The sequence below is a fragment of the Notamacropus eugenii genome, chromosome 5 (assembly GCF_028372415.1).
Source record: "Notamacropus eugenii isolate mMacEug1 chromosome 5, mMacEug1.pri_v2, whole genome shotgun sequence".
NCBI lineage: Eukaryota > Metazoa > Chordata > Mammalia > Diprotodontia > Macropodidae > Notamacropus > Notamacropus eugenii.
This window is the reverse complement of record NC_092876.1, coordinates 312,211,298-312,223,135: the sequence shown is the minus strand read 5'-3', so window position 1 is coordinate 312,223,135 and position 11,838 is coordinate 312,211,298.

Sequence of the window (11,838 nt, the reverse complement as noted above, 5' to 3'; positions counted from 1 at the left end):
GACGGTGCCTGCCCCAAGAGCTTACACTCTAGTGGGGTAAACACATACAAGGGAGCAGGTGGTGGGGGTGCTTGGGGGATGTGCTTGGACCCCAATCCTAAAATCGTGTGTTTTTATTTGAATTTCTCCCTAGTCTCAAAACACTATCTCAGGCAGTCTCCCTCCAGCTCAAGAACATTCTGCCCCAGCAGGAACCTGACACAGTAGCCAGCAGCACCTACAGGATTTAGTAGTCTGAACCAGCTGTGTACTGGCTGAGCTGGCTGTGCGCTGGGCCACAACAACATTTGCTACTCACTGACCTATCATATGTATCTAGACTTAGACATATGTATACTCCCTTACAGTTATCTTGTCTAACAAGACATTGATGAGAGCAGCCTGGTATTCCTGAGTCAGTCCTGACCTTTAGTTAGTGAATTTCAGGTCTAAAACCACACCTCCATGTAGCCCCACCTTGGTCTATTTCCTGATGAACTCTGGGTAAAATGCGTGTACAGTAGATACTAAAAGTGCACTAACCACTCCCTAATCCCTCCCTGAATCACCTAATTAGCATATTAGGCTCATGTTTTACTATAAATATCCTCTATAAACCTTATCTGTATCTCTCTAAGGTTGCAGGTTCCCTAAGAACTCCTACCAAATGAAAAACATAATAAATCTTTACCACCTTGACCCAAGAATGCTTGAGTCCTGGAATTCATTCCAAGTGACCTAGTCCTGTACTCCACTCTTTCGGGGATTTCAGAATTTCATCCATCCCATCCCCCTGTCCAGCCCTCATCATCAGTAAACTCTGGAGAAACAAGAGTTCATTCTGGAGAGGAAGGAAGACATGACAGACCTCAGAGATTTCCTTAAAATGAAAATTCTATCAGGAACCAGCCAGTCAAAAGAAGAGGTTGCCTGAGATAAAGTGTTCTTCCAGTGTGAGAAGTCTGGGGTAAGGGAAGGTTCTGAGGCATGGTAAAGGAAATTAGTGGAGAGTAAAGGAATAAATGTAACATTATGTCCAGTGCATATTCTAAACCAAAGCATAGATGGGAATATAGGGTAAAAAATAAAGTAAATTTTTTTTTAATTTATTTGACATTCATTTAAACAAAATTTTGGGTTCCAAATTTTCTCCCCTTTTGTCCCCTCCCCCCAAAACACCGAGCATTCTAATTGCCCCTATCACCAATCTGCTCTCTCTTCTATCATCCCTCTCTGCCCTTGTCTCCATCTTCTCTTTTGTCCTGTAGGGCCAGATAGCTTTCTATACCCCTTTACCTGTATTTCTTATTTCCTAGTGGCAAGAACATTACTCGACAGTTGTTCCTAACACTTTGAGTTCCAACTTCTTTACCTCCCTCCCTCCCCACCCCTTCCCTTTGGAAGGCAAGCAATTCAATATAGGCCAAATCTGTGTAGTTTTGCAAATGATTTCCATAATAGTTGTGTTGTATAAGACTGACTATATTTCCCCCCATCCTATCCTGTCCCCCATTACTTCTATTCTCTTTTGATCCTGTCCCTCCCCATGAGTGTCGACCTCAAATTGCTCCCTCCTCCCCATGCCCTCCCTTCCATCATCCCCCCCACCCTGCTTATCCCCTTATCCCCCACTTTCCTGTATTGTAAGATAGGTTTTCATACCAAAATGAGTGTGCATTTTATTCCTTCCTTTAGTAGGATGTGATGAGAGTAAATTTCATATTTTTCTCTCACCTCCCCTCTTTATCCCTCCACTAATAAGTCTTTTGCTTGCCTCTTTTATGAGAGATAATTTGCCCCATTCCATTTCTCCCTTTCTCCTCCCAATATATTTCTCTCTCACTGCTTGATTTCATTTTTTTAAGATATGATCCCATCCTCTTCAATTCACTCTGTGCCCTCTGTCTCTATGTGTGTGTATGTGTGTGTGCATGTGTGTGTGTGTAATCCCACCCAGTACCCAGATACTGAAAAGTTTCAAGAGTTACAAATATTGTCTTTCCATGTAGGAATGTAAACAGTTCACCTTTGGTAAGTCCTTTATGACTTCTCTTTGCTGCTCACCTTTTCATGCTTCTCTTCATTCTTGTGTTTGAAAGTCAAATTTTCTTTTCAGCTCTGGTCTTTTCATCAAGAATGCTTGAAAGTCCTCAATTTCATTGAAAGACCATTTTTTCCCTTGAAGTACTATACTCAGTTTTGCTGGGTAGGTGATTCTTGGTTTTAGTCCTAGTTCATTTGATTTCTGGAATATCGTATTCCATGCCCTTTGATCCCTTAATGTAGAAGCTGCTAGATCTTGTGTTATCCTGATTGTATTTCCATAATACTTGAATTGTTTCTTTCTAGCTGCTTGCAATATTTTCTCCTTAACCTGGGAACTCTGGAATTTGGCCACAATGTTCCTAGGAGTTTCTCTTTTTGGATCTCTTTCAGGCAGTGTTCTGTGGATTCCTTGAATATTTATTTTGCCCTCTGGTTCTAGAATCTCAGGGCAGTTTTCCTTGATAATTTCATGAAAGATGATGTCTAGGCTCTTTTTTTGATCATGGCTTTCAGGTAGTCCCATAATTTTTAAATTGTCTCTCCTGGATCTATTTTCCAGGTCAGTTGTTTTTCCAATGAGATATTTCACATTATCTTCCATTTTTTCATTCTTTTGGTTTTGTTTTGTGATTTCTTGGTTTCTCATAAAGTCATTAGCCTCCATCTGTTCCATTCTAATTTTGAAAGAACTATTTTCTTCAGTGAGCTTTTGAATCTCCTTTTCCATTTGGCTAATTCTGCTTTTGAAAGCATTCTTCTCCTCATTGGCTTTTTTGAACCTCTTTTGCCAAGTGAGTTAGCCTGTTTTTCAAGGTGTTATTTTCTTCAGCATTTTTTTGGGTCTCCTTTAGCAGGGTGCTGACCTGCTGTTCATGCTTTGACTGCATATCTCTCATTTCTCTTCCCAGCTTTTCCTCCACCTCTCTAAGTTGATTTTCAAAATCCTTTTTGAGCTCTTCCATGGCCTGAGCCCACAGAATATTTAGTCTGGATGTTTGGGATACAGAGGCCTTGACTTCTATGTCTTTGCCTGATGGTAAGCATTGTTCTTCCTCATCAGAAGGGAAGGGAGGAGATGCCTGTTCACCAAGAAAGTAACCTTCTATAGTCTTATTTCTTTTCCCTTTTCTGGGCATTTTCCCAGCTAGTGACTTGACCTCTGAATATACTCCTCACACCCACCTCGCCTCCTGATCCTCCCAGCCAGAGCTTGGGGGTCTGAGATTCAAATGCTGCTTCCCAGCCTCATGGTTTCCGCAGGGGCGGGGCTGCTATTCAGTGTGAGATTAAGTTTAGGTACTCAGGTCAGGGCAGGGCCGCCTCTCGGGCTCAGTTCCCTCAGGGGGTTTATGCAGAGACTTTCGACAATGGGTCCAGGCTCCTGCCCGCTTGGGGAGCCCTGGTCTGCCACTGCGTCAGCTACTGCCTACCGAGGGGGCCTGAGTTATGGGGGCACCCCACTCCCCTCTCGACCTGCCAAGAAGACCCTCTCACTGACCCCCGTCATCTGTGGGTGGAGGGACCCGCGCGGCCGCTGGAGATCCCGTCCCTGAAGCCCGCTCAGATCTGCTCCTCTCCGTGCCGCAGCCGCGGCAGGGCTGGGCTGGGCTCCGCGTCCACAGCGCAACAGACCTTTTGCGAGAGGTTTGCAGGTCCCTCTGGAACAGAAATCTCCTTTGCTCCACTGTGCTGTGGCCTCTACTACTCCAGAATTTGCCGTGAGTTCCTTTTTACCGATGTTCTATGGGTTGTGGGTTCGGAGCTATGTGTATATGCATCTTTCTACTCCGCCATCTTGGCTCCACCCCTAAAGTAAATTTTTAAATCACAAAAAGTCTCCTATCCCCACAATGAAATTTCTAGGTTAAGGTTCTGACAAAGTTTCTAGTCAATAAGAATCATAGATACTGAGCTGTCAGAATTATCACAAACTCTGAATTAAGAGGAACCAAATTAATGAGGTTTTGTTTTATTTGAGCATTTGGAGATTTTATTACATGTCTTTTAAATGATTGGGGAAAGATGAAAGGCCAGTAATAGACAAATTTTATGCCCCAGATTGAATTTTAATGCCCTCAAAAGAAAAAAACACCACATTGTGTCCTATCAGTCAATCATTTGGACTCCTGCCTGAAATAGGAACTACATGCTGAGTACATCATTTAACTTTCTGGGTCTGAGTTTTCATAACTGTAAAATGAAGGGTTTTTTGTTGACCTCAGGTCTCTTACAGCTCTAAACTGTTATAGTATAAATATCTTCTTTCTGAATAGATATGGTGCATCATGGCTGCCAAAATTTATCTACCCCAATGGAGAATAGAGGTAAGAAAAACTTTTTTATGTTATTTTTAAGCATAAATTCATTATCTCAGACAAAAAAAAAATCACAACAACCATTAGGATTCTAAGACAGTCTCAACAAAATTATGTCAAAGTGACAAAACATTTTTTTTACATACTATAATCTAGAACATTTCTCTTAGACCGTAAAAGTTAAAGAAAAGATAGATCTATGATCCCATGCTTCCTTCAATGTTATAAAAGTTGAACAATCTTAAAGAGTCATATTCTCATAACTAATATACCTGCTTGGAATCTACAAATTAAACTATATTTAGAGGGTTCACAAAAGGGGAGAGATTCATATATGGCTGAGGAATTAGGGACAGTGGATAGTTTTCTTATCTAAGGAATGTTTAAGGCTATAAGTAAATTTCTAGATTTTATGGGACAGGTTTTGGTCAGGTGAGGCTAACATTAACAGAAGATGGGCTTTCAGTTGAACAGAAGTTGCAAAAGGAATAGCATTGAGTGGCAAACAATAAAAATTAATAAAAGGAAATAAATTCCCATTACAAAATCTATGATCCTATATCTGAAAGAGAACTCATTTTTCCCCAAGATCTATTTTTTATCTTTGAATTCTCCCCAGTATCTCCACCAGTGTCAGGACAAATAGTGCTTAAATGTTTGAGTGATTTAGTGGATTCATTATCTTATTGAGGCAAATATTCCCCCAACAGAGAAAATAGAAAAATAATCATTCCTCAATCAGTGTTTCTCTTCTGTGTCCTCCCACAAGTACTGGAAGGCTTCCTCTTGGTCTTTTAAGAATTTCCAGGCTTGAAGATGGTATAGTAGAAGGATAGGCCTGCTCTAGCTCTACTCCCATAGCCCATAAAATACCTGTAAAAAATTACTCTAAACAAATTTTAGAGTAGCAGAAGCCACAAAATGAAGGAATGAAACAGATTTATAGCCCAAGGCAGCCAGGAAGGCCGACAAGAAAGTTCTATCACACTAGGCTTAGAGCAGAGTACAGCCCAGCCTTGGCTGCACTGTGGACAGGACTGGAGCAGGCTTCAGGGCACAGAATCACAGGCAGCAGCTGTGGTTCCCAGATTTCTAAACCAACAAACTCCAAAGGCAGTTTCAGAGGTCAGTGAGAACACTCTTCCACCTGGGAGAGAAAGGAGCAGGGTCCAACCATAGCCCAGGTCCCAAGGTGGCATCAACCACTGCAGCAGCGAGCACTTGCCATAAAGACCCTGGGGGAATTGAGAAGCTGATTTGAATCTCAGGCATGAGTGGTGGTCTTGGGGTGAGGAGGAGCACTGGTGTGGTGGAGCTAGTGGAGGCTCTGGAAAGGGAATTATACTTGCAGATCCTGGGCAGAAAAACCTTGCTGTTGCTCCCAGACCAGAGTGCAGGCCAGGAGAGGAGGAAACTCCTCTCTCTTGGTTGTGGCACCTTGGGAGAACTGAGAACTTAGAGGTCCCTAAAGTATAGCCTCCACTTGACAAAGGACTCAGTAGTCAAGTAACTGGCTAGGAAAATGCCCAAAAGGGGTGGGGGTGGGAATAAGACTATAGAAGATTACTTTCTTGGTCAAAAGGTATTTTCTTCCATCCTTTCAGATGAGAAGGAACAAAGCATACCATCAGAGGAAGACATAATAGTCAGGGGTTCTGCATCCAAAACCTCCAAAAAAAAGTATGCAATAGTGCATGGAAGAGCTCAAAAAGGATTTTGAAAAATCAAGTAAGAGAGGTGGAGGAAAAATTGGGAAGAGAAATAAAAGAGAGTCAAGAAAATCATGAAAAGTGAGTCAACAGCTTGCTAAAGGAGACCCAAAAAATGCTGAAGAAAATCACATCTTTAGAAATAGATTAACCCAAATGGCAAAAGAAGTACAAAAGGCCAGTGAGGAGAAGAAGGCTTTAAAAAAGCAGAATTAACCAAATGGAAAAGGAGATTCAAAAGCTCATTGAAGAAAATAGTTCTTTAAAAATTAGAATGGAGCAGAAGGAAGCTAATGACTTTACGAGAAACCAAGAAATTATAAAACAAAACCAAAAGAATGAAAAAATAGAAGACAATAAGAAATATCTCATTGGAAAAAACAACTCACCTGGAAAATAGATCCAGAAGAGGCAGATTAAACTGGGACTACCTAAAAGCCATGATCAAAAAAGGAGCCTAGACATCATCTTTCATGAAATTATCAAGGAAACTGTCCTGATATTCTAGAACTAGAGGGCAAAATAAATATTGAAAGAATCCACTGATCACCTCCAAAAAGTGCAAAGGGAAAGAAAAACTCCTAGGAATATTGTAGCCAAATTCCAGAGTTCCCAGGTCAAGGAGAAAATATTGCAAGCAGCTAGAAAGAAATAATTCAAGTATTGTGGAAATACAATCAGGATAACACAAGATCTAGCATCTTCTACATTAAGGGATTGAAGGGCTTAGAATATGATATTCCAGAACTCAAAGGAACTAGGATTAAAATTAAGAACCACTTACCCAGCAAACCTGAGGATAATACTTCAGGGAAAAATGGTCATTCAATGAAATAGAGAACTTTCAAGCATTCTTGATGAAAAGACTAGAGCTGAATAGAAAATTTAACTTTCAAATACAAGAATCAAGAGAAGCTTGAAAAGGTAAACAGGAAAGGAAAATCATAAGGGACTTACTAAAGTTGAGCTGTTTAAATTCCTACATGGAAAGATATTTGTAACTCTTGAAACTTTTCTTAGTATTTGGGTAGTTGGAGGGATTAGATAGATAGATAGATAGATAGATAGATAGATGGCACAGAGTGAGTTGAATAGGAAGGGATGATATCTAAAAAAATAAAATTAAGGGGTGAGAGAGGAATATATTGGGAGAAGAAAGGGAGAAATGAAATGGGGCAAATTATCTCTCATAAAAGAGGCAAGAAAAAGCTTTTTCAATGGAGGGGAAAGGGAGGGAGGTGAGAGGGAAAAAGTGAAGCTTAATCTCATCACATTTGGCTTAAGGAAGGAATAACATGCACACTTAATTTGATATGAAAATCTATCTTACACTACAGGAAAGTAGGGGAGAAGGGGATAAGTAGGGTAGGGGATGATAAAAGGGAGGGCAAATGGGAGGAGGAAGTAATTAGAAGTAAACACTTTGGGGAGGGACAAGATCAAAAGATAGAATAAATGGGGGGCAAGATAGGATGGAGGGAAATGTAATTTGTCTTTCCCAACACGACTATTATGGGAGTCTTTTGCATAACTACACATATATAGCCTATATTGAATTGCTTGCCTTCTCAGTGGGGATGGGTGGGGAGAGAGGAAGGGAGAGAAATTGGAACTCAAAGTTTTAGGAATGAATGTTGAGAATTGTTTTTGCATGCAACTGGGAAATAAGAAATACAGATAATGGGGTATACAAATCTATCTTGCCCTACAAGAAAAGAGAGAAGATGGGGATAAAAGGAGAGAGGGGTGTGATAGGAGGGAAGACAATTTAGGGGAAGCAGTAATCACAATGCAGGGTGTCTTGGGGTGGGGGAAGGGGAGAGATGGGAAGAAAATTTGGAACTCAAAATCTTGTGGAAATGAATGTTGAAAACTAAAAATAAATAATAAAAAAGAAAAAAAGAATTTCCAGGCTTATTTTATATTAATAGGGTTCATGTGGGTATTTATTTGAAAATGTATGTTTGCTATGTCATAACAATATATAAAGGTAATGTAGCTCACAATTGTGATGCCCCCACACACAGATCTGGTGCCCAGAAGACAACTATTCCAAGTTCAAGCACTCTATGGGTCCACAGTACTAAAATGTATATATACCATTATGACTCCTCACCTTTTCTCTAGTCTGCCAGAGAACACAATTAGCTCAAATCTTGGCATTTACTGAAATAGCACAGTAAGAAACAAAATATCTCCCCTATAAACCTGAGGCACACTGCATTAATAGGAAAAGTGAACATCCATAGAGTTGACAAAAGAAGGAGATGTGTGGCCAACACAACTTACATTTCTGGTATGAAACTCCACTGGGCCTCTTGAACTTGGTCTTGGTTACACTGTGGTGTCTACCCTCTCTAGCTAAGGGTTCAGCTGACCCTAGAGTACTATTATGTGCTTTAAGAAAGACACAGAACCACATATCATAAGACCAGCAGGATCCTCAGCTCTGTGGCCTGACATCTCCTACATAGGATTCCAGCTCCAAACAGCAGATTGTCAAGTTCTCTCACCAACTTGACTCAACTGGACTCTCCAATCATAATACTCTTGCTCACCTTGCTCCAACTCCTCTCAGGCTATGAACAAGCACAGGTTACAGCCATGTATTTCTGCTGGCCCTTGCCAATGGGGTAAGAATAAATAAATCATCTTCTTTGCTGTTGTCTCCCAAAAGCATAAAGGAATTGGTGAAGATTCAATACCGTCTTCAGAGGGTGCTTTTGCTTTCTAAAAATAAACAGGGATGTAGCTGATTTTTCATCCAGAAATTCCCATCGTCCCATCAGTTGTCTTTATTAAATGATCAGCAACTAACAATGAGCCATATTCCATATGTTATCAGAATTTTTTAGGGAACTTTTTCACAGTCCTTAGGCTGTTGCGATAACTCCCCTTTATAATCTATTATCATCTTGTTTATGAAGACTCCTAAACACACCCTTTACATTAAAAAATATTTAAAGAATCTTAAAAAAAAAAGAGAGAACCTTCAAGGTTTAGGTCAGGAGCCACCTCCTATTGAAAAGCCTTTGCTGAACCCTCCCTCTCCTCAAAACTCTTGAATGGATTAATCTGTCCATTCTAATATATTTGCAGGTTGAATCCTCTGGCAGAATTTACACTGCAGATCTTGGGAGCAGGGATTGTTTTTTTTTTTTATCCTTGATTTCCTTGCACCTAGCAAAGTACTTACATAAAGTAGAAGCTTAACAAATGTTTGTTAAATTGAATGTTAACATTGCCCACCTACCAGTGTACCAGTCAGGTTGACTATCTGGTATTCCTTGCTCTTGCAATGTGACTGGCCCATCCCCGTTTCCAATTATGTATTTTCTGAACAATGTATTTTATACCATTTCTTATTAATAATCTGTCATTGGTCATATTTTACAGCCTGTTTAAACATACCAAGTTTCTCCCTGAACTTCCATTACCATGTGTCACTTGCAATTTTGATTCTTCAAAGATGATCCATATATATGACATCACAAAAAGAACATTATTATTTTAAATTATGGGTTTTTGAAATGCAGAATGGCTTGACATTAAATATGCAGTATTTGGCAAATGCAATCCAGCCCTCTGTCTTCTTTCTATTCAATTCAGGTCAGCTCATTGCACATCTACAATGTCTTTCAAAGATATATGTAGTTGGACTAACTCAAGGGGCTACCCATCAGCCTTCCTCATGATCCAGACAATAGGCATGCTTCATCCATTTGTTGTTATTTTCTGTGTGGATTTTTAGGTCAACCTATTTTGAGTGGTCATGCATTTCAATGAGAAGGCCTTGTAGTATTCAGTGGTTTGATGCAATGTAATGTCATCTATGAATGGGAGCATGTGGAAATTCTCATCGTCTATAAGTAATCTCTATTGGGTCCTTCAATCAAAATAATTTTCATTATTAATTACAGATAGAATTTCATTACAATTACAAAGATATTAAACAAATGGAAATATCACTAAGTAAAGACTGGAAGGTCTTCACCACTGCAGTACAAGATCATAGGATCATGTAGTAAAAGTTATAGGGGATCCTAAAAGTCACTCAGTCCAATGCATTTACTTTACTGATAGGAAACCAAATACCAAAGAGAATAAAGAATTTGCTCCAGATCACTCAGTTTAGGCAACAACTTGAACCCAGGTCTTCTGAACCTAAAGCCAGTATTATGTTCTCTAGAGCAGCAGTTCTCAAAGTGGGGTCTACAGAGTCTAGGGGTCAATCCGAACCATCCATCAATAAATATTTATTAAGTACCTACTACATACTAGGTAATGTGCTAAATTTAGGGATACAAAAAGAGACAAAAGGCATTTCTTGTCCTCAAGGAGCTTACAGTCTAAAGGGGGGAACTGTGGGCCTCAAAAATGGCCAATCTGCAATAAAAACCACTGAGGAAGAGGGATGATAAATACTAAGAACCATTTATTAAAGGGTCATGGCCCACTTTAATGAATAGGACTTCATATCTTCCTCATGACCTAAGATGCCCCCTTGTTTCCAGAGCCTTACTTTTACAGTACGTGATGCCCACATACACAGAAGAGACAAAATAAAATACATGGTCTCATTGGTTGATAGACCTTGATCTTGACCCTCCAAGAGGGTCAGAAATGATGCATCAGCGTAGGTGCTCACAGGATGAGCAAGGCAAGTAGTCATAAGATGGGCATTTCCACTAAGTAGTCATAAGATAGGCATTTTCTCATGTTAGGCAAGAGAGAATAGTCCAGAGATGCAAAAATAAGTTGGAGGACTTTCCATATCCCATTAGGATATTCCACGCACACTGGTCTTGGGCACAGTGACTTAGCAAAAGAGGATGGAGGTCCAGAGTCCTGCCATCTTCTCATATATTGGCCTTGGTCCCACAAGTCTAAAGGGTGAAGGTCCTCTAGTCAGCATTATTGCATTTAGGCAAGTGAACTTTATAGCAGGCTAGTGAAAAGACTAATGTATAGCCTGGAGTTTAAAGTTTTGAGGCTTATTATAAGAAATAATCTATGTTATATAATTATCCCTAAAAACATATATAAAATGTTTTAATATATGTAATTCTTATACTAATATCAGTTGACCAGACTGAGTGAATGTATATTAATAGATAAGTATAATGCTAATAATCACTATCCCTATGGAATCACACTAAACTGAATAATAGTCATTGGAATAAAATAGGGGTACAATAAATCATTCCTCACAAGACAACAGGCAAACAAATATAGATGAAGCAAGCTATATATAAGATAAATAGAAGTAATTAACAGAGGGAAGGCTTTAGAATGAAGAGGAGTTGGAAGGCTTCTTATAGAAAGTAGGATTTTAGTTAGGACTTAAAGGAAGCCAAGGACATCAGTAGTCATAGCAGAATAGGGTTCCAGGTATGCTGGATGGCCAGAGAGAATGCCCTAAGTGGAGGGATGAAATGTGTTATTCATGGAATAGCCATGGTCAGTGTCACTGAATCAAAGATTACAAGTTGGGGAGTCATATATAAGAAGACTGGAAAGAGGAGGCAGAGTCAAGATGGAAGAGAAAAGGCAGGGACTCACCTGAGTTCTCCCAAATTCCAGTCCAAAAAACTTTAACATATCAAAACAAATTCTGGAGTGGCAGAACATGCAAAAGGATGGGATGAAACAATTTTCTAGCCCAGGACTATCCAGAGGGTTGGGAGGAAAGGTCTGTTGCACTGGGGCAAGAGTGAAGCACAGTCCAGCACAGGCTCCTCCTCCAGCATAGTCCAAGGTCCAGCAAACCAGCAGAAGGCCTTGGGGGT